Source organism: Galleria mellonella, unplaced genomic scaffold (genome assembly GCF_026898425.1).
Source record: "Galleria mellonella isolate WM207_F2 unplaced genomic scaffold, CSIRO_AGI_GalMel_v1 utg146, whole genome shotgun sequence".
NCBI classification, from domain to species: domain Eukaryota; kingdom Metazoa; phylum Arthropoda; class Insecta; order Lepidoptera; family Pyralidae; genus Galleria; species Galleria mellonella.
This window is the reverse complement of record NW_026441999.1, coordinates 3,770,651-3,793,493: the sequence shown is the minus strand read 5'-3', so window position 1 is coordinate 3,793,493 and position 22,843 is coordinate 3,770,651. Positions and strand designations below refer to the sequence as shown.

Here is a 22,843-nt window from a genome sequence, read left to right as displayed (position 1 = left end):
CATGTTTTTTTGTATGCATATTTTTTTCTTTTATACATGGGATGAATCATTATTATCAATCAGCTTTTAACTGTCCACTGCTGAACATAAATCTCCTCCTGTGGCTTCCTATAGGGGTTTTACCAGTAGTTGCCACGCTTGGCAGACAGATGAGTAACCGTAGTTAAGCTTTGGAGATGTTTTAAGAAGAACGCCCCATGAGTTTTCTAACAATTATTTTATTTTTTGTGTTTTGAGTGGTAACCCCGCCTGCGCTAACGGTTTACATTGACAGTGCACCAGTGAATTATAATAGGTTAGATGAAAAGGCAGGTCAGTTAGCCCATCGTGATGAATACACCAGAAATTCAGCCGATGGTTTCCAGGGAGGGTCATGTGGAGGTCGACCTGACAGGGTATATTGCTAGCAATCGGACTAGTAGTCCGCATTACTAACAATCAGTAAACAGTTCCTATTAAAATGTGACATTTGCATGCTATACTGTAATGGCTAAATAGGCACGAGACTTTATGTAATATAAGACCACCGATACCTACCCTATTTAATGCAAATAAATTTATTAATACATATTTATTACTATTTATTACTAATTATCCCTTCCCCCACTAACAGTTATTAAAGCAATGTTTGTGACATACCTGTATTGTAATGTAACAACCTTATCAAAATAACTTTAACTAATGTTAGTAATCCTAAATTAATAAATAAATTTGGTACACGAGTAAATTATACCCTACATTAGCAAATAAGATACTTTATGTACTGATTCAAGTAGATAAAGCCGTGGGATAATGCTAGTTAAATATACAGATGACTTAATAAGCTTGTTCTTTTGTTTAAAAGCTTTAAAATGTTATTATTACAAGTAATACAGTATGCAGATACCTAATTAGAGCACTTGGCGTTGAGAATCGTGTAAGGCACAGTAATTACATGCTTGTAGATATTAAATCGTAGTAATTATCCCCTTAATTATTAAGTGTACATGTATTAAATATAATTATAATAATCAAATGGGAAAAACACTTATATATAATATGTTTTTAAATAATTGACTAGTAAAGAATGTTAACATGTTTTTCAAGAAAGAAACAGTTACTAACAGGGAGCATTTCAATTTATCGTTTTTTATTTTACTTATTTCTTATTTTTGCTTTTGCCTGCCACATCGTACATATAGATAGACATATACCAGAAGGAGACTTTGTACAGAAGTCGTTTGTTTGGGTATCTCTGCCCCATTCATGTTTCAACCGTAAAGCGGTTGTGTTTGCATGGCTGTGTTTCGGGTTGAAGGGTGGGATATGGCGTGAATTTACAGGGTACAGAGGAATAACACCTGAGTCCTCAGGAATGGTAACGCATATAAATTTTGACAGTAGCTTTTAGTAGTAGATGACGTATAAAGATAAAACTTACAAAAAATTAAGTTAGACCTTCAGACATACAAATATTTATCATCACACCTCTCGCTATCGACAGGAACTCATTTTCATACACTGGATCCCAAATGCTCATGTACGGTACGGTTTCAGATGTGTTTTCTCCCGCAAAGACTCAGACTGTGGAGTGGTCTACCGGGGTTTTCCCTGGAGATTACATTATAGAGACTTACAAAAAGTGTATATTAAAGTTTCTTTAAAGTTGGCAAGATGCACGTGACATTCCAGAGGGCCTACCATGAAATGAAATTTCGAAGTTTCGGACTCAATTTCGTGTTTTCGTTCATGCCTAAATCGGCCCAGTAAATGGAGCTTAACGTTTCGTTCGTCATAAATCCTACCATAAAAGATCAAAGGAATAATATTTTAATATTTTTAATGTTTTTAAACGGTAAGTATTGTGTAATTATAACATCAAATTTAGGTTTTATTAGGCTCCGAAATTTCGGAAAATATTTAATGGTAGGCCCTCTGGTATCGCAGGAGCTTATAAACTACAGTAACGATTACCATTTTAAAAGCTATATGCTAATATAGCATCTTCGTGTTATAAAAAAATTACCTACTCAAAACAATTTTTTTTTTATACCACTGAGGAGGCAAACAAGCATACGGCCCACCTGATGGTAAGCGGTTACCGTAGCTCAGTTAAGACAGATTATATAGATATTTATACTTACATATGAGTAATAAAAAATTGCACCCAAACAATGTTTTACTAAAGCAATTTGGTGCAAAAAAAAAATTAAATTGCGACCAGCATTTCTATAATTCATAATAATTATTACCAATTTCTTGTCTCATTACCGTCATTCGACTCGGAGTTGCAAAAATAAGAACCGTCATTATACATTCGTTTACTGGTAACACGTCGTACAGGTTGCAACTGGTTATTGCCAGGACATAGTTGCAACGTGGAAATTATTTCTAGACTGGCTGTTACCTGATACGGCCGCCATTTTTAATTTATCTTGAAGTCACATTCTGTACATGATAAAAAAATCTTAAACTTCTATTCTAGAAAAATAACAATAAATAGTTTTTATTATTATTGAGAGACAGGCTTTATCAGGCAAAAAAACCTCTTGTCACAGGTTTTTCTGATGAAGTGTCCTGTTACCTTTCTATGATAGAGATTTTGAGACGTTTTTTGTAGCGATGTTTTTATCTCCTCGGTATATAAAGTTATTTAAAATATAGTTAGTTTATTGGGATTATTTTATTTAATTCTGCTACTATTATACGTGCTATTGCCAGCACTCGAAGATTAACTGCTATTATTATTACCATAAGTTCTGTAACAAAAACATAATTCTAATCAACTAACTAATGATATGAAAATAACACCTAGTTAAAAAAAAAAAAAAAACAATAAATTCTGTGATGATTCCTAGTCACAATAGTTAAATTGATAATATTTGAAAATTACTTCAAAACAAGTAAATAAATAAATAGCGCCAATCGTGAACCTATTAATATAAATATATTTATTTGAAAATAAAAATAAATAAATAAATATTCGAATAATGCATAGTGTTTATTATCTCATTAGCCCTATATTGTCCTCTTTTATCACTACTGAAGTAACTTTCATTTTTTGGTGAGCAAAATCCTACTAGACAACTTAAATTCTCTTTAAAACATAAACGGCTTTATAAACATATTTCCTTTGCTTTATTGTGTAATAATTAAACGAGTACAATAACATAGAAGTCGTGTTGGAAACATAAAAAATTAAAATAATATAATTTAAGAATTGCATGTGGCAATAATTCATTTGCGGCAACACCGCCAAGTGCGTGTCTCCCGCCATTTTTTTCTTTTCAATTGTAATGCATACTGCATAGCGAATATATCAACATAGCACCTTATTATTATAATTAAGCGACTTGTAGCCAGTGTTTTCAATTAACCGTCATCATTTCAACTATTTACTGTCCACTGATAAACATTGGCCTCCTTTACAGATATCCATAATAAACTGTTCCAAGTCACCTGCATCCACTCACCCATCGCAATGTATCGAGATCATTGCTCCACCTTGTGGGGATCGTCCTACACTGCGTTTGTTCGTACAGGCTGAGGTTTTCCTAAGAGACTACAGCATGGAGTTCTTCAAAATAGGGGTAAAGAGGTTTTTTCAGGGTCGGCAACGTGCGCGTAATACCTCTGGTATTGCAAGTGTTCATAGGCTACGGTAACCTCTTACCATCAGGTGGGCCGTATGCTTGTTTGCCACCTCAGTAGTATAAAAAAAAAGGTTACCATTGAACCTTTTTCCAGTTCAGCTTGTTTATCCTTCATCATCAATCGTATCTCAAATGAATTTATTCCGCTTATTGGACAAGTGCTATGAATGCTTCATAGCACTTGTCCAATAAGCGGAACGAATCTAGTAAACTTACTTCACAGCACCTAACCTTTGCTAAAACCTTGACTGTTATTCTATAGAAAGGAGTCCTCCAGTTGACCCGTGTGATCTAGACTAAAGACACTCCCATCTCACGCCCAACTATGATAACGAGCATTGAAAGGTCATTCTAGTGTCCTTTTCCAGTACCTCTCACTATTAGGGAAGATTTATTGTTTGTTGTTATGGCTGTGTTGCAATCGCTTATAGACTACAGTGACCGTTTAATATCAAATAAACTGTAATTTATAATTGAAACTAATAATGCAGAAAACAAAACTCGGCCGTCTGGTCCCGGCATAGAATAGGCCCTTCGTTTCCCCTGGGTGACTAAGGGGAGGGGAGAAAGGTAAGGGACGACTGAGTGGGGACGAGGGATGGGCAACAGCATCCCTTAAAAACATCTCCAAATCCTAACTGCGGTTGCCAGTTCGACTGCCAAGCGTGGCAACTACTGGCACACCTCCAAGAGGAAGGCTTATGTTCAGCAGTGGACAGCTAAGGGCTGATATGATTAAGAAAACATAATATAATAAAAAACATATCCACTTTCGGCTCGTGCTTGCGTAACAGTCGCTCATGACTTACCGTATAGAGTAATAACACCTAAGTCATGAGGACTTAGGTGTTATTACTCTATACCCTGTAAATTCACTGCCATATCCCACCCTTCAAACCGAAACACAGCCATGCAAACACAACTGCTTCAAGGTAGAAACACGAATAGGACAGAGGTACCCAAGCAATCGACTTTTGTACAAAGTCTCCCTCTGTTAAAATAAATAGAATACTATAGTGCATTAACAAGTACTAGTTGTAAAGAAGGCAACTAATAAACAACTTGGGTCATATAGCACATCCTTGCGCAAGACCTAAGTTTCTTAATAGAAACTTATGACCGTTCCTCCACACGGTAACCCTAACAGTATTTATTTATTTAAACTTTAATGCACAGTAAAATTGTATGTACATTTGGCGGACTTAACATTCTCTACCAGTCAACCATTGGGCAAACTGACAAAAACGTAGGCGGTGCATTTTTGAATAGAGAAAAAAATAAAGCAATATTTGATAAATTCATATAATATAAACATACACATAATATATTAAATAAATAAATATATACAATATATGCAATAAATACATACAGTTGTGTTTGCATGGCTGTTTTTCGGTTTGAAGGTATATAGCGTGAAATTTACGGGGTACAGAGGAATGACACCTGAGTCCTCAAGAATGGCAACGCATAGGGGTATCATGGGTGAAATAGTAGACTCTGTTATGTCTATGGTACTGCTCATGTCTATAGGCGACGGTTACCACTTTCCATCAGGTGGGCCGTCAGCTTGTTTTCCATTCTAAGTTGTATAAAAAAAAATACATAAATAAATACATAAAATATTACTATATAAAACAAGTATTTAATGGTAGAATATCTTAAATTGTTGCACTGGTTAAACATTTAAGCAATTTTCAGAAGGGCATCAACAAGTTTTTTGTCTATCCTTGTTTGTTTGTTATCTTATAGCTCCTTAACGGCTTAACCAATTACTATGAAATTTGCTATTTACGTACTATGTGGGATGGAAAAGGTTATAGGTTTACCTCAGTCAGTATACATATCTCGATCACGGGAACCAAATTGCAAGTAAAAGTTTAAATTATATACTAATATTTATATTTGTTTTAAGGCAGTCTATGGAGGAGGCCTATGTTCTGTAGTGACCGAATAATGGCTGAGATGATTATGATGATGATGATAGATAGATAGATAGGAATAACACCTAAGTCCTCAGGAATGGCAACGCATGGAGGGTATCATGGGCGAAACAGTATACTCTGTTATGCCCATGGTATTATTGCTCATGTCTATAGGCGACGGTTACCGCTTTCCATCAGGTGGGCCGTCAGCTTGTTTGCCATTCTAAGTTGTATAAAAAAAAGATAGATACTCTTTATTGTTTCCTCCAAAAGATTACAATAGTAAACTTATTATAAATATAAGTAATTACAAGAAATAATCACAATGAGAAAACAATGGGCGACCTTATCGCTAAGAGCGATCTCTTCTAGGCAACCTTTGGATGGAGAGTAGTAATTATAAACAATTTGGTGGGAGGCACGATGAAAAATTTTGTTAATTCTAAATATATATATATATATATATATATATATATATATATATATATATATATATATATATATATATATATATATATTAATGACAGGTATTTTATTCATTTTTTTATTCAATTATTAATTCGCACAAATATAGGTAGGTACAGTTATAATTTTGATAAATAAACATAAATCACCATTTTGTGGTAATATTAACGTATAAAAAAATATATTTAAAAACTGACACGAGAATGAACCTTTCACTAAGAAAATTTTTCATTAAAATCGGTTTTGAGTGGTGAAGATATCACGTAACGTACACATAAAAGAAAAATACAAAGGAAAATAGATAAAAAGGGAAATTAATTGCCGCCTCAATTCCAAAGCCGGTTTGAAGTAAACATACAATCATATTTCCTTAAAACCAACTCATACCTCATTACTCTCTGAATATTCAGACCACGGTTTACTAGATAGAAATGCAGTGTCGACCGCATACAATGTGGTTTACAATAACTGTTCACTGGAAACGTAGCTATTTGTAATTTTAGATCCTGATCACGGAGAGGGAAGATGTACCTACTACGAGCCAACAATAAAAATATACACACATACAAGTATAAAATATATACATAAAATACATAAAAGTCTCATTAAAAAACTATTTAATGAAAATTTTAACTAAAACAATATAGTTAGATCTATTTTTATTCATACTATATGATTTAAAATAGTTTATTTATTTATTTAATTATTTAACTCTTTATTGCACCAAAAACGTTAAAATATACAATGACAATTAAACAATTTAAGTGAAATATAATAAGATAAGGTATAGATTAAAATACATATGTATATACATAAAGGTATCTACAAAGGGCGGTCGTATTGCTAGGGCAATCCTTTTACAGACAACCTTTGGTTAAAGGAGAACAGATAGAATAGATGAATTGATTGTTTCGATTTATTACCAATTACAGATATAGAGTATTTATTTGATAATTTCTATAAAATTTGCTTAGATTTTCATTAAATTCTGTTGAAAAACTGTATATATTACATATTGGCTACATATAGTTAAATTAGTCACAACTAATATATAACTCATATATAGTCACAAACAATAAGTACCTATATTGCTTTGCAATAAAGAGATGACTTTTTCATAACACAGGCAGCAAACATGTGGCTCGCCTGATGCTAAGTGACTACCGCCGCCCATGATCACCCGTTACACCCTTCTAGCCTTTTACTTTAATCATAAATGGAGTAACTATATTAACATATATATATATATATATATATATATATATATATATATATATATATAAAACATTTAATATTAATAAATTTGATGTGGGGATTGTTCAGAGCATAATGCATGCTCCTACTACCAAAATTGCTTTGTGATTAAGTGAATTAGTAAGTAGTATTGTTTAGTTATAATTATAATAGTAGATAACTTATTTAAATTTTATGGGATTGACATGTTAAAAAACAAAAATTCCAAATTAAATGTAGATTAAAAACAAAAAAAAAACAGTTCTTTGTTTTGCAAAGTAAAATGGCAGTTTCAATTATCATTGAACCGCATATTCTTATTTTTTACTGATAATTATCACAATGGCCGACACAAAAATAAATTCCATTAATTATAAAAAGAATTATTAAAATCAGTCAAAGATTCGCGAAGATATTGCCTAATTTAGGAACACATTGTAAAAGACAAAAATTTAGAATACATTTTTTACAGCCAGTTAAAAATATTATAATATTTTCAGTTTTAAGAATTAATGTGGTAATGAAATTACAGAGAATGGAGGTATAACAGCTTAGTCCTCAGGAATAGCAATGCATGAGGGATATCATGGGTAACACAGTATATTCTGTGATGTTCATCATGTTTGTCATATTTATCATCATCATCATCATCATCTATTAGTCGTTATCTGTCAACTACTGAATAAAGGTCTTCCTTATAAACTACCTTTGCGAATGTCATTGCGAAGCAAGGCAGTTAGGTTTTGGTGTTGTTTAAAGAGGGACGCTGCTGTCCATCCCTCTTTCCTTAAGTTCTCATAGTCGCCTCTTACACTCACGGGAAAGGAAAAGGTGACCCATTCATTACCGGGCACATGGCAAACGGTTCATGTTTATAGGCGACGGTTATCACTTTCCATCAGGTGGGCCGTCAGCTTGTTTGCTATTCTAAGTATCATAAAAAAAAAACAATATTATTCCCGACGTAAGCAATCATGAAGAGTGCATATAACTTGTAATCGAAAACATGAAAGCATTACACTGCAAAATATCGAATGCAGCTGTACGACTTTCTGTAGATATATTGAGTTACTTTTGCTATCTCAAACTTCTGTCATACCTGCTGACATAACAGAATGCGTGTGGCCTACAATTGTGTTTTGTATGCAGTTCTAAACATATACATTACTGTTCCCCGCAGCTGTACAGGCTCGATTTTTTTTTCTTTTTTTATTTTAAGAGTTTCCTCTTGTCGGTGCAACTAATTCATGCATTTTTTCCAGCCAGCTCTATCCCATGCCATATCTTTGACCTCCCTATACGACATGACACCTAGTGCTTCCTTTATCTGTCCCATGTAGTCATTCATCGGTTTTCCCTTCTTCTTTTGCCCTCTATTTTTTCTTCCACTATGCTCTTTAAAAATCGTCATGTCGTATAAGGTGACCCAGCATTTTACCTCTTCTAATTTCTATTGTTTTTAATACGTACATATAAATATAGTATAATAACATACAAAAATATTTAAAAAATAATAGATTAGCAAACAGTTACTTTAGAACTGTATATCCGTCTAATATTTTTTCACACCTAAACCTCTGAACCAATTTTCATGAATTTTTATATGGATATAGATTAGATCTTAATAAAGGATATAGGATATTTTTTCTCACGAAAATAGAACTTGAAAGGAGTGAAACCCAAATCATAAGCTTTCTTTTAATGTATTACTAGAATCGCATTCGATTATTCTAACACTTCCCTAAGGTTGACTGGGAGAGAATGATTTTATCATTAAATCCGTCTTATACAAATACATGTACTTATTAATAAATAAATAAATAAAATAGTGAGAGTCAACCCTAAATAGAAGACAAAATGATTGTCCTTGTCCCAAGTAGTCAACATAGTCAAGATTGGTCGATGGTTTCCGAGAAAACCTCATCCAATGTCGGCTGAAGTAATGACTTTTGTGATAGAAAAATAACCACAGGTAATAATAGCTTTTATTCATAGATCGGTGTAGACGATTTATTTTTTCACATTTCCTGTGTTCATTTTTATTTTTAAGGTAGTCACTAATCAAACTTAGACAATAAATACTAGATGGCGCTGGTGACGAGTCTTGTAATTTTTGTTGATTATTCTGTAATTAAATTAAAGATAGTTTGATGTAAAATTTCTAAATTGTCGAATGATCCTTTACAAAAATCTAAATCTTTTTTTATGCAGCTTAGAATGGTTATCCAATATATAATATAGAAATGAAGTATCAGATCGAAATAAATGTGGATATCTAATTATTATGGACGATATTGAAATAGGTGATGAATATTTGTCCGTTACTAATGTTATTAATTTTCACCAGAGGGCGACTTTGTACAAAAGTTAATTGCTTGGGTATGTCTGTCCCATTCGTGTTTCTACCGTGAAGCAGTTGTGTTTGCATGGCTGTGTTTCGGTTTGAAGGGAGAGATATGACGTAAATTTACAGGGTACAGAGGAATAACACCTGAGTCCTCAGGAATGGCAACGCATGGGGGGTATCATGGGCGAAACAGTATACTCTGTTATGTCCATGGTACTGTTCATATCTATAGGCGACGGTTACCACTTTTCATCAGGTGGGCCGTCAGCTTGTTTGCCATTCTAAGTTGCATAAAAACAGAAAGTTCAAACGAACCCAATATACTCGTATAGATATTAGAGCGGTATTGTTATTATCCATGTCTACTGAACACGTTCTAAATTAAAAAAAAAATTAAATCTAAATTACCATCTCGTTTTCCAACAGTTTTCCATATTAATTGTTTAAAAAAAAAATACTGAAATGAATAGACGAAATTTGTAAACTTTATTAGATTGAATTACAATAGCTCGGTTCATGACGTGACATAAATGTATATAAATCAATCTTTTTTTTTACGTAACTTAGAATGGCAAATAAGCTGACGGCCCACCTGATGGAAAGTGATAACTGTCGCCTATAGACATGAGCAGTAATATTTGTATAAAAAAGCAAACTGCTTCTTTGTACACATATTAAAAATACTTAGTTTAGTTTAGTTTAGTTAGTGACATCGAATAATAAAAAAGATAATTTTTATAATGAACAAAATAAAAATACGTAATAACATTTATTGCTAATTTCCTACTAGGTGTTGTGTCAGTTATTGTAGTTAAAAAATGAATAGGTGTGGCGCATAATTAAAACGTTAATGTTCCAAACTCAACTAAATGTTGCCAACATAAATAAAATGGAGGGGCGTTCTTTGAATAATTAAAAGCAAATAAATGTGATTATGTTTTTATATATTGGAGCATCCTTTTACATCGCTCCCATAACGAATTCGTACGAACTCCGCCCATTTTATACCTGTTTTAGAATTAGTAATTTTATGAATTTGTAATTTAAATTGGATCTTCACATCAAAAGAAGGAGGTACTGAATTTGTCTGTATATTTTTATGTATGTTACGAGAAGTGTTTGCCAATTTTTATACTGTTTTTGGAATATTATATAATTGAGCGAGCATGTAAAAGAATTGAAATGTTATCTGATCTACATTATTTCACGTTTCATTACGTATATACGTTTAAATTCCATAATGTCTGACGCAGGCACCCTTTGTAGTTCTCAGAATTATCAATTATTCTTACCTTGTCAGAGTTCTACCGTACATTAAAAAAATATGAAAAAATAAAAGTAAAATAAGATAATATAGATGGAAATTTATTATTATAATTTATTATTATTTTTATGTTATATTTAATATTTATTAAAGATATGAAATCTGTTTATAGAATAATTTATTTCCTATTTCGTCACACTTATATAAAATAAGAGCAGAAATTTATAAAAATAATATAATTTGTTTCTTTTTTTTTTGTCAATGTTACTACTTAAAGGTTGTCTGGAGGAGATTGCTTAGCGATAACGCCTTTTTTGTATCACTTCTTATTAAAATTAACTGTATTTATTATATTATATATTTATATATTATTACATATTATATATATATATATATATATATATATATATATATATATATATATATATATATATATATATATATATATATATATATATATATAATGTGTGTAAAAGATTTATTACAATTTAACATTAAAAAAATCGAAAATTAATAATTTTGTAATACTGTAAATAAGAAAATAAAGTGTAAGATTCTAATAATAAACTTCTAGGTTCATCTTTATCAAAATTTATTTACTGACTATTTAATTATCTATTTTCTCTCACTTCCACGAAATAAGGGTTAATAAAAGTGAAATAAAACGTATTCAAAAAAAAAAATTACTCGTCAGTTCTAAAATTTAATATTGAAAAAGAAAACTAAAAATAAACGAAGTAGCAACGCTCAAAATGTGAAAATAAGGTACATGACACAATAATGGTAAAACATTCAAGGGTATCAAAATCTGTTTACAAAATAACTTATTCCCTATTTCGTCACACTTCCACGAAATAAGGGTTTAAGATCAATAAAAATTATATAAAAACAAAAAATAACACAGTAGCCCTACCACCTGTTGGCCGGCGGCCCTTTCCCATGCCCTGATCGAAACCCGTTTAAGAAAAAAAAAGCCACAAAAAAATAAATTGGGCCGCAGGTTGGATGGATAATGATTATTTTGTTCCCAATTTTTGATGGTCACAGGTGCGATTGGATAAAAAAATGGTACGGATTTTGTTCCTTTTTACGGTGTTCTTGTTACGAAACTTGATTGTATTGCACGTTAAAATTATATATTTCTATCTATACTGCAACCTTGTATAAGCAAATACCGTGTAAGACGACCCTCTTTATGGAATAACGACCTCAAATGCATTGCATAATTTTATTTTATCCTAAATACCTATGTGTAAATTTAAGTTGTTTGTGAGGAGACATAAATAAATAAATATATTATTATTATATTATATTATTATTGCAGAAAATAAATGGATGCATCTGGCTCAGGATTGTTCTATATGGTAGTCTATGGGGGAGAATATATAGATGGAAGTTTGTTACTCTTTCACGCAAAAACTACTGAACGGATTTGTATGAAATTTGGTGCACGAATAAGTTATATCCAAACTCAACATATAGAATATTTTATATACGGATTCAAGTGGGTGAAGATACAGAATATACCTAATATATTTTCATATCTCCGGTTAGCAGAGAAAAACGTGTACCTATTCTTTTATGCTTTTTTTTTACATACATTCACATTTATGACCTGTATGATATTTATTTCGAAGACTTGTTTTCTTTTTCAGATAGAACAGAATTCGTCTAAGTATAATAGGTTAATCTTAGCTTCCCCCGCTACTTGTATCCCCCCCCCCTCCTTTCGCGTTTTATATCCGTTTTATTCTTTTTTTTTTACCTTTCCTCCACATCATTACCACATGTCTGTACTAAAATAGTCATTTGACATTTTAAATTATACTTCTTATACTACAAGCTAATATATAATACTTTAAATAAGCAATCCATTAACGTCCCACTATTGGGCTTTGCTGATAAGAATAGAATACTTACTAGTACCAAATTTGCAAAAATATTTTCTCCAAATTTTCCTCGACCGAAAATCGAATTTGGTATTTCATTTATGTGAATTACCAACTACAAGATATACAATATTTTATAATATTTTTAAGATAACCATAATATTTTATACTTACTTCACTTTTATTTAGAAGAAAACTACTTGAAATATATTTTTTCGGGTCAGTGGATACCCTTAGGGTTTGATTACTATATTTAGAAATGTTAATTAAACAAACTCAACATATAGGTTACCTTATATATTGATTCTGACTCATATTAGTGAAGCTGCTGAATATAGTAAATCGATTTATATATTTTTATATCTCAGATTAGCAGAAAAAAATGTTATAAAACACTTATACATATAGTAATTATAAATACACAAATAATAACAATAGTTGATTTCAAATGAAACTCACCATTAAAAATCTAAGCAAAAATCCATATAAAAAAGTTCAGTTACACTAAAATATCAGCACTAAGCTTAAAGTATAATAAAAAAAAATTACATATGTCTATTTCACGAAAAAAAAAATAAAAAATTATTTCAAATTCAATTTCCGAATGACTAAAAACGTTTACGATATTAAAAAAAAATCTTGTCAAAGGTTATTTTGCAATAAAATTCCGATGCACTAAAAGTCATATTTAAAAAAAAATAATTAAAAACTACGAAGAGCGTTCCCGGTATTCGATATTTGAATTGTATTGATCAGAATGCGCGCGTTTGTCGTCCGCGAGGCGTGAAGCCTGGCAGGTTACTGTCGGCCGAACACATTTTCCCGCCCAACGGTAGAAAGTAGAATTCGATAATATCCAAATATAGTAGTCATTTTAATACCTTTATGTCAATCACAGACTTGTCAAAAGGAATTTTAAGATATTTTTACCTGATTATCGCGAAACAAAAAGGAGAGTTATGCATGTTTTTTGTTCCCTCATATCTTTTAAATTACTAATTTTTTTGAGAGACTTGAAAGCAATTAAAAGTAAATTCACTGCTAATATTTATATTTATTTATATATAAAGGATAAAAGGATTTTATATATATATATATATATATATATATAATTTCGAAATTTTACTAACAAATAATATGTCACCAGTACCGTAGTAATCACCAGTAAGTATGTACGTAGCTATATCATACGAATGATATGAACTTACGAGGTTTGTCCGGAAAGTACGTATAAAAGTTTTTAAAAATTTTATTTTACAATTATTCAGGTAAATCAATTTTATCCCCTTCAAAGTACTCCCCCTGTGACATAATGCACTTGTGCCAACGCCGTTTCCACTGTGAGAAGGCTCCTTGAAAGTCCTCTGATTGTAGGTTTCTCAGCTGCCCCGTCGTAGCTTTTTTTATCTCATTTATGTCCCCCAAATGCCGCCCCCGAAGTACCAATTTGGTTTTTGGGAACAAGAAGAAGTCACACGGGGCCAAATCCGGCGAATAGGGGGTGTTCGGTCACCGTAATGGAACTCTTCGTGATTTTTGATCCGGGGACAAAAGCTTGGGAACGATCTTGGCGCAAATTTTTTTTTCATTTGAAGTTCGTTTCTTAGAATTTCGTGGACCACGGTTTTGCCCAAATTAAGCTCTTCAGCCACCTGTCTGACCGTTAAACGACGGTCCCCATTAACACAAGTTCGAATTCTTTCCACGTTTTCGTCGGAATGTGAAGTGGAAGGACGTCCTGAACGTGGGTCATCTTGAACGCTTTCTCGGCCCTCTCTGAATCTTTTTAGCCACTTGTGGACGGTTGGTTCCTTCACAGCATCATCCCCATAAACTGTTCTGAGATCGGCAAAAATTTCACGGCCATTCTTGCCGAGTTTCGAGAGAAACTTGATTACGACGCGCTGCTCTTCAACGGAAGCGGGCTCCATGCCGACGGGGTTTCGTTAAGAGGTAACTTCACAGATGGCGTGACAAGCCAGTTCGCACCGCACGGCGGTCAGACCAGAACTGAAGCATTGTTAGGGACATAAGGAAGGGGTCCTGCGCTTACCTGGCCTCCCCACTCCTCTTTCTCGCATTCCAGAACACTTTTATACGAACTTTCCGGACCAGACCTCGTATAATCATAATGATGCCTAATGGTCCATTTGCTGATAAACTTGTCAATTGTCAAACGTAAATGACAAAATGTCAAAACATTGATAGACATACTGTCATGACCCCCAGGGAATGATTCTAAGTACAAAAGTCGATTATAGCCAGGGACGTAATAAGGATAAGTATATCTTTTTAAAAGAAGATTTTTTTTATTCAACTTAGAATGGCAAACAAGCTGACGGCCCACCTGATGGAAAGTGGTAACCGTCGCCTATAGACATGAGCAGTAGCATGGACATAACAGAGTATACTGTTTCGCCCATGATACCCCCCATGCGTTGCCATTCCTGAGGACTCAGGTGTTATTCCTCTGTACACTGTAAATTCACGCCATATCCCACGCTTCAAACCGAAACACAGCCATGCAAACACAACTGCTTCACGGTTGAAACACGAAACACAGTAAAGTGTTACAAACAAACAGACAAAGAAGATAATGTATTTGACAGCAAATGGTTATGAAATCTATTTAATAATACTTACGTTTCATAATTGATAACAAATAAATTACCTTATAAACATTCATACTGAATTTATCTGTTAATTCCGATTATTAATATGTATGTTATGTCTATATATATCTGTATATACTGTCTGTATGGTATGGTATGGTATGGTCCGAAGCCTAATTGCAAATACCAATCTACCTGCCAAGCATGGCAACTACTGACAAAACCCGCCAAAAGGGAGGCTTATATTCAGCAGTGGACAGTTAAAAGCTGGTATAATGATAATTAATATTTCCATTGGCCGTGTGGTCCGGCATAGAATGGGCCACCCTTTCCTTCCTCATAAATGGCGTAAGAGGCAATTAACGGATCAAAATAGTCGAGAAATAGACAGCAATATTGGTTTTAAAACATCACCAAAGCCTAACTGCGGTTGCCAACCTGCCTGCTAAGTATAGCAACTACAGGAAAAACTCCATAACTCAAAAAAGTGGACAGTTAACGGCTGATATCATCAATATACTCATCGGGTCGACCTCCATGCAGTCCCATGTATGCATTTGCATATTAATTCTTACGGAAAAAATCCCGTGTCTTCCGCGCGATTGCAAGACAGATTAAACCAATGCAAACGTTGACATTTCTGTATGAAGGCTCTTAAAAAGTATTTAAAACGTAATATAAAAATTCTTTACCATATTTTAAGGAAAACTCCGCAGCTCGTTAGCCGTGATTAATTACGTTGGAGTAAAAAAAATTTCACTTGATACGAAACATGCTTTACGTTCTTCAATCGCGGAACATTTTAATGGACCTTAATAATGAATTTATATACTTCCTATTAATATCAATAATTTTACCAGAGGGAGACTTTGTACAAAAGTCGTTTGCTTGGGTACCTCTGTCCCATTCGTGTTTCAACCATGAAGCAGTTGTGTTTGCATGGCTGTGTTTCGGTTTGAAGGGTGGGATATGGCGTGAATTTACAGGGTACAGAGGAATAACACCTGAGTCCTCAGGAATGGCAACGCATGGGGGTATCATGGGCGAATCAGTACACTCTGTTATGTCCACGGTACTGCTCATGTCTATAGGCGACGGTTACCACTTTCCATCAGGTGGGCCGTCAGCTTGTTTGCCATTCTAAGTCGTATAAAAAAAATCAATAAACTAGCCGTGTCCTATGGTTTTGCTCGCTTGTATTAAAATAAAAAATCCTAAGTTTTAATCCAGAATATAGTCTATCCATATAGCAAAATTTGCCGTGTGGTCCTGGCAATGACAAGGCCACCTCTTCCTCTTCCGTGAATGTCGTAAGAAGCGACTAAAGGAACTTAATCGTCAAGGGATGAGCGACAGCGTCCTTCTTAACATGTCTTTAAGACCTAACTACGGTTGCCAAACCGCCTGCCAAGCGTGGCATCTACTGGTAAAACCCCCAATAGAGGGAGGCCTAAGTTTAGCAATGGACACTTAACGGTACAGTATATAGCAAATTACATTTAAAGCCATTCATTCCTTTATGATCGAGTAACAAGCATTATGTGGGGGGGAAAGGAATTGTTAGTAATGGAGACTGAGAATCCCATTGCTAGCAATATAGCCAACCAGGTCGACCTCCTCGCGGTTCCCCCTGGAAACTATCATGGTTAATTCCTGATGAATTCATCATGATGGGCTAACTAGCCTGTTTTCATTGCCGCGCCTGCGTATCCCGTTAGCGAAGGGATACGCTGTTCCCATTCCATTGTCATCCAAAAAAAAGCATTACGTGAGTTTGTAAAGTTGGATGTATTTTTATGCTTTACACGATATCTTCATAATTTTAATCGATTTATTTGTTTCTTTTTGAAATATATAGAGATTACTTCCATGTTGATTACACTCTATTTGGCAAGATTTAGTTATAAAGAATATTAAAAAGTTTAACATTATTTTATTTAAATTAAGATGATTTTTTTTTACATTTAAAAGTACATTAAAAAAAAAACTTCGAAAAAAAAATAGAGCACAGTATTTTATGGAACTTTCAATAGCAAACAAGATGTCAAAATTAAAAAAGGAAAATCGTAACCGGAGCCTATAAATACAACTATGAACAACATAGTGGGCAGCACAGTATACACTGTGACGCACATTTCAACTTTTATTTTATTTATTTCTTTTCAAATGGCACTTTTTACGGGTTGCTGGGAATTATTGTTTTATATATACCTTAAAAAATTCACTACCATATTAAACCCTTCAAACCGAAACGGCCATGCAAATACATCCTCTTATAGGCAAGAAAACATATGGGACAATGGTACCCAACCAGACTATTTTTAAAGGCACAATAATCATAGTCCAAATAGACAAAAACGCTGGAAAATAGCTATTATTAGTAAGAAACCCTTCGGCACCTCGACACGTAAGAACAGACCATGACAATCTTTTATTTTCTTGAAGATCCATTCTTCAATGTTGCAATAACAAGAATCAAGTTGTCTCTTTCTGGCCGCTACAAATAATTTACCTGTATCTCTTTCTACCTTGTCACCCGCTGATCTAACTTTTGATTCGATACAGGTGCATATATAGTATATCCTCAAGTTTCAGATTATTTTAAATTAATAAATAAACATTTCAGCACAGATAAATATATAAAATTTAAAAAATATAAGTATACGTTGTTTTCTTTTTATCTTTTAAGCGGCTTCAGGGTTTTTTATTCAGTATTTTTTTTTTTAATTTAAAACTCATAAATGTAAAGAAGAAGAAATGAGGAGTACTACAAATTTAAAAACCTTTTATATAGCGATTGATATCAAGATCTGGAACTGATCATTTTCTCAAAGAAATATGGATTAAATAACAATAAAATTGTTTTCGAAATCTCTCCCATATAAACTTAATACTTAGATGCACCATTTTATTATGGAGTGTACACTAAAAAGTAAGTAGAAGTAATTATTTATAGTTCCATAAATTCATTATGAATTCTTACTATTATTATAAATGTAAAAGTGACTTAATTTATTATCTCTTAACGACATAACCAATCGCTATGAAACTTTTCATACACATACTTTATGGGATTGGGAAGAACAGAGGCTACTTTTTACCTCAATACATCTACATATCTCGATAAAACGGACAAAGTCGCAGGTAAAAGCTAGTAATAAATTATACATAATTGTAATCCATTACAGAAATTATAACCGTATTTCTTATGATGTAAGCCATATCACAAGAAACAATATAAAAGAGGTATAACAAATCTTGATCCGAACTTATTTTTATTCGTGTTTTATCTTCCAACTAGACATATACTGCACAGTTACTGACCCTACTTAACTGCGTCAGGATCAAGTTTTTCAACTGGGAGCCACCGCGAGTCGATCAAATGATACCCTTTTGTTGCCGACACACTTGACGGGGCATCCTAGGCCGCTACTATTTTATTTTTATACTGTGACCAAAGTAATCCAAGGTAATTCAAGGCGATTTCAAATGGTCACAGCTAGAAAATTTTGTAGACATTGTTATAGGCATCTTTTTTGTACTATTTTACGGTACGATATTTTTTTTATAATTTAAAATAAAAAAACGAACTAGTGGTCCATCTGACAGAAAGTAGCGCCAGTAACGGTAACATCAAAAAGGGTATATTAAGATTTCTTCAGGATTAACAATGCACACGTGACACCCCTAGTATTGCAGGTGCCCATAAGTTACAATCACCGTTTACCATCAGACGGGCTGTATGCTTGTTTGCCATCTTTGTGGTATAAAAAATTACCCCATGAACACTACCGAGTATATTATGACACCGTCGCCTATAACCATAAACAGTGCCATGTATGGAATATAATGTGACGGCCATAATACCAGTCACATGGTGCTGTTCCTAACAACTATTTTTTTTATTTTTTCATTGTGCATTTATGTCTATTGTTGTTTGTATGCTATAAGCAATACAAATAAATTATAGATAGATATATCTATTTATGGTGGGATGCCCCCTTATCCCATAATTTTATTATCATAATATAGACATCCACTCGTCAAACATACGTCAAACATAATATAAATAATACACACACGAAACAGTATACTCTGTTATGTCCATGGTACTGCTCGGCGACGGTTACCACTTTCCATCAGGTGGGCCGTCAGCTTGTTTGCCATTCTAAGTTGTATTTTTTTATAATCCGTAGTCGACCCAAAGATCCTCATAACGTATTATATTATTGTTTGAATTTTGGCATATATATATATGTATATATATATATATATATATATATATATATATATATATATATATATATAAATATTGGCAGTGAATTTACAGGGTACAGTGAAATAACATCTGAGTCCTTAGGAATGGCAACGCATGGGGAGTATCATGAGCGAAACAATATACTCTGTTATGTCCATGGTACTATAGATGTATATAGGCAACGGTTACCACTTTCCATCAGAGTTGTATAAAAAAAAATAACAAAAATAAAAATTTCAATTTTGCTTAAATCATGAAATGAAGGTCAACAGATTATCATATCTCAGCCGTTAACTGTCCACTGGTGAACATAGGCCTCTATAATATGGGGTATTCTGCTAATAGTTACCACGCTTTGCAAGCAGGTTGCAATTTTAGGCTTTACTTATATTTTTAAAAGAGACGTTGCTCCCAATTCCTCGACCATTAGATTCCCTAAGTCGCCTCTTACGATGTCCATGAGAAATGAAGCTATAGCCCATTCTATACCGGGACCAAACGGTATGGAGAATGGAATGGAAAATGCAGATACGATAACAAAAGAATTATCAAAATCAGTTCAGCATTGAGAAAGATATTACGTAACGCATACATAAAAAAAATCGGGTGAATAAAGGAACCTCTCCTTTTTGAAGTCGGCCGGCAGACCTCGATTGATCCAGGATCTCAAGTATCCTAACCCCACCCTTCATGTATCAAGTACGTATTACGGGAAAAAAACGCCCCCGCCACTTGTAAAATAAAGGGCGACGTCTGAAGGGTTGCGTGCTGTGCTGTTACTGGCAAACTTTAAAATTGTACTCCTTTAAAATGTCTAAATTATTTTTTTTTTTTTCACTCCGCAAATAACTGAAAGTTTTACAATTAACTTGATTTAAATCTTGAAGTATGTAAGCACGAAAACAAAACACGACACTGGTAAAGGTCCATTATATTTATAAAATACATTGTTTTAATATATTACCAGCACGCTAATTGGCAAACAAGCTGACGGTCTACCTGATGTAAAGTTTTTTTTTTTATACAACTTAGAATGGCAAACAAGCTGACAGCCCACCTGATGGAAAGTGGTAATCGTCGCCTATAGACATGAGCAGTACCATGTAGACAGTAGTAGACAAAAACCACTGAACGTATTTGAAGTTTTTTTTTTTATAATACAAAGGGCAAAAGAGCATGCGACTCACCTGGTGGTGACTACCGCCGCCCATGATCACCCACGACACCAACGGCATTACAGGTGTGCTGCCGGCCTTTTAAAAAGGAATATGCTCTTTTCTTGAAGGTTATGTTGTCATATCGGTTCGGGAATACTGCTGCTGGAAGTTGATTTAAAAGAGTGGTTGTGCGTGGAAGAAAGTGTCTTGAAAAATGCACGGTGGAGGATCGCCACTCGTCCAGATGGTTGGAATGAAATTTTAGTTTATGGCGGGTTGTACGATGGTGAAAATCAGCAGCAGATATCAATCCGAACAATTCCTTGATAAATTCGATAGAAGATGCACAGAGACGCAACATCTCTAGGCAGTTTCAGTGGGTCGAACCGGACAGTAAGGCGCCAATCGTCAACAATTCGAGCTGCCCGACTTTTGAAGGAGTTGATACTATAGCGCTCCTGCCCACAGGTGAGAACAGTATTCCATATGTGACCTGACTTGAGCTTTATACAGTGTCAGGCGGTGTTCCGGCGTAAAATACCGTCTCACTCTATTGAGCACCCTCAAGTATATTTAGTATGAAGGTTAGTTATATTCTAACTTAATACATAGGCACGTGGGCAAAGTTATAGGACACAACGAGTATGTACAGAAACATAGTACCTTAATCCTTAGTAATGGGGGGAAGGGATTCTTAGTAATGGGGACTAGTAATAGGATTACTAGCAATACACCCGTCAGGTCGACCTCCACGCGGTTCCCCCTGGAAACCATTGTGTTCAATTCCAAGTGAATCTATCACGATTGGCTAACTGACCTGCCTTTTTATTCTCATCTATCATCATTCACTGGTGCCCAGCCAGCGTATACCGTTAGCACAGATGGGGTTACCATACCACTATCATCCATTAAAAAAAATCTTTAGGAATGAAAACGCATGAGGGGTATCGTGGGCGTCACAGTGTATTCTGTTATGTCCGTGATTCTACTCATGTCTACAGGCGACGGTTACCAATTATCATCAAATGAACCGTCAGCTTGTATACCATTCTAAGTATAAAGTTACCATAACCTACCACCCTTTTATTCATCTTGCATTATAACATACACTTTTCTTAGTTAAAGGAAAAAATACACTGAAAGGTCAAAATACCGGTGTCGAGTGACATTTGCAAGGGTGACACATGATTATTACATGTTGCATGCATAATATAACAAATGAATTAATTTAAAAATGTCTATATTTTTTTTAAATATAACGAATAATACTTCTTCTTCAGTCGATAAGGTTTCTCATATTATATCATATTAATTTTGTGATGTTTAAAGCTGCTTAAAGCTGCTGCTTTCTTTTTGGAGAAAAATTTCAATGTAATATGTTTATAAAACATCTTTCATATGAACAGCGCAAGTGCACGTTTGTGTGTGCGTGTGTGTGTCAGTGTGTGTATGTGTGCGTCCATGTACGTGCTTGTGCGCGACTGTGTGCGTGCAGGGTGTTTGTGCGTGCATGCGTACGTGCGTGCGTGCTTGAGTGCATGCGTGCGTGCGTGCGTGCGTGCGTGCGTGTTTGATTGCGTGCATGTGTGCGTGCGTGCATGCGTGCGCGTGTGCGTGCGTGCTTGCGTGCGTGCGTGCGTGCGTGTTTGCGTGCAGTGCGTGCGTGCGTGTGTGTGTACGTATGCAGATCGTGTTTGCAAGGGCTTGTGTATTTATTAATTGAGAAGATTTGAGAAGTCGATTTTTATCGTCAAGCTAAAAGCACTTGTTTTTATATATGTATTTATGCAATACAAAAGTACGTAACGATTTTGATTATCATTTAATGTTCACTATATTGTCATAATATTAGTTGCTTTAAGGACGAAATTTCTAACACAAATAAATATATAATTAATTACGTAATGTATACCTCTGTAAACAGAAAAATTTTTTATACCACTGAGGTGGCAAACAAGCATACGGCCCACCTGATGGTAAGTGATTATCGTAGCCTATGAAACTCTGCAATACCAGAGGTATTACGCGCGCGTTACCGACCCTGAAGAAACCTCTTTACCCCCC

At 34.0% G+C, this 22,843-nt stretch overlaps 1 protein-coding gene across 1 annotated transcript in view; it reads right to left on the bottom strand.

The window, feature by feature from the left end:
- The window catches only part of LOC113523202 (irregular chiasm C-roughest protein-like), a 108,086-nt gene extending 94,439 nt beyond the window's left edge, over positions 1–13,647 (bottom strand). The window contains exon 1 of the mRNA XM_052891805.1: positions 13,212–13,647. The gene's annotated coding sequence lies outside the window, so the exon portion shown is untranslated. The remainder of the gene's footprint in view (positions 1–13,211) is intronic.
- Between the last annotated feature and the right edge of the window lie 9,196 nt (positions 13,648–22,843).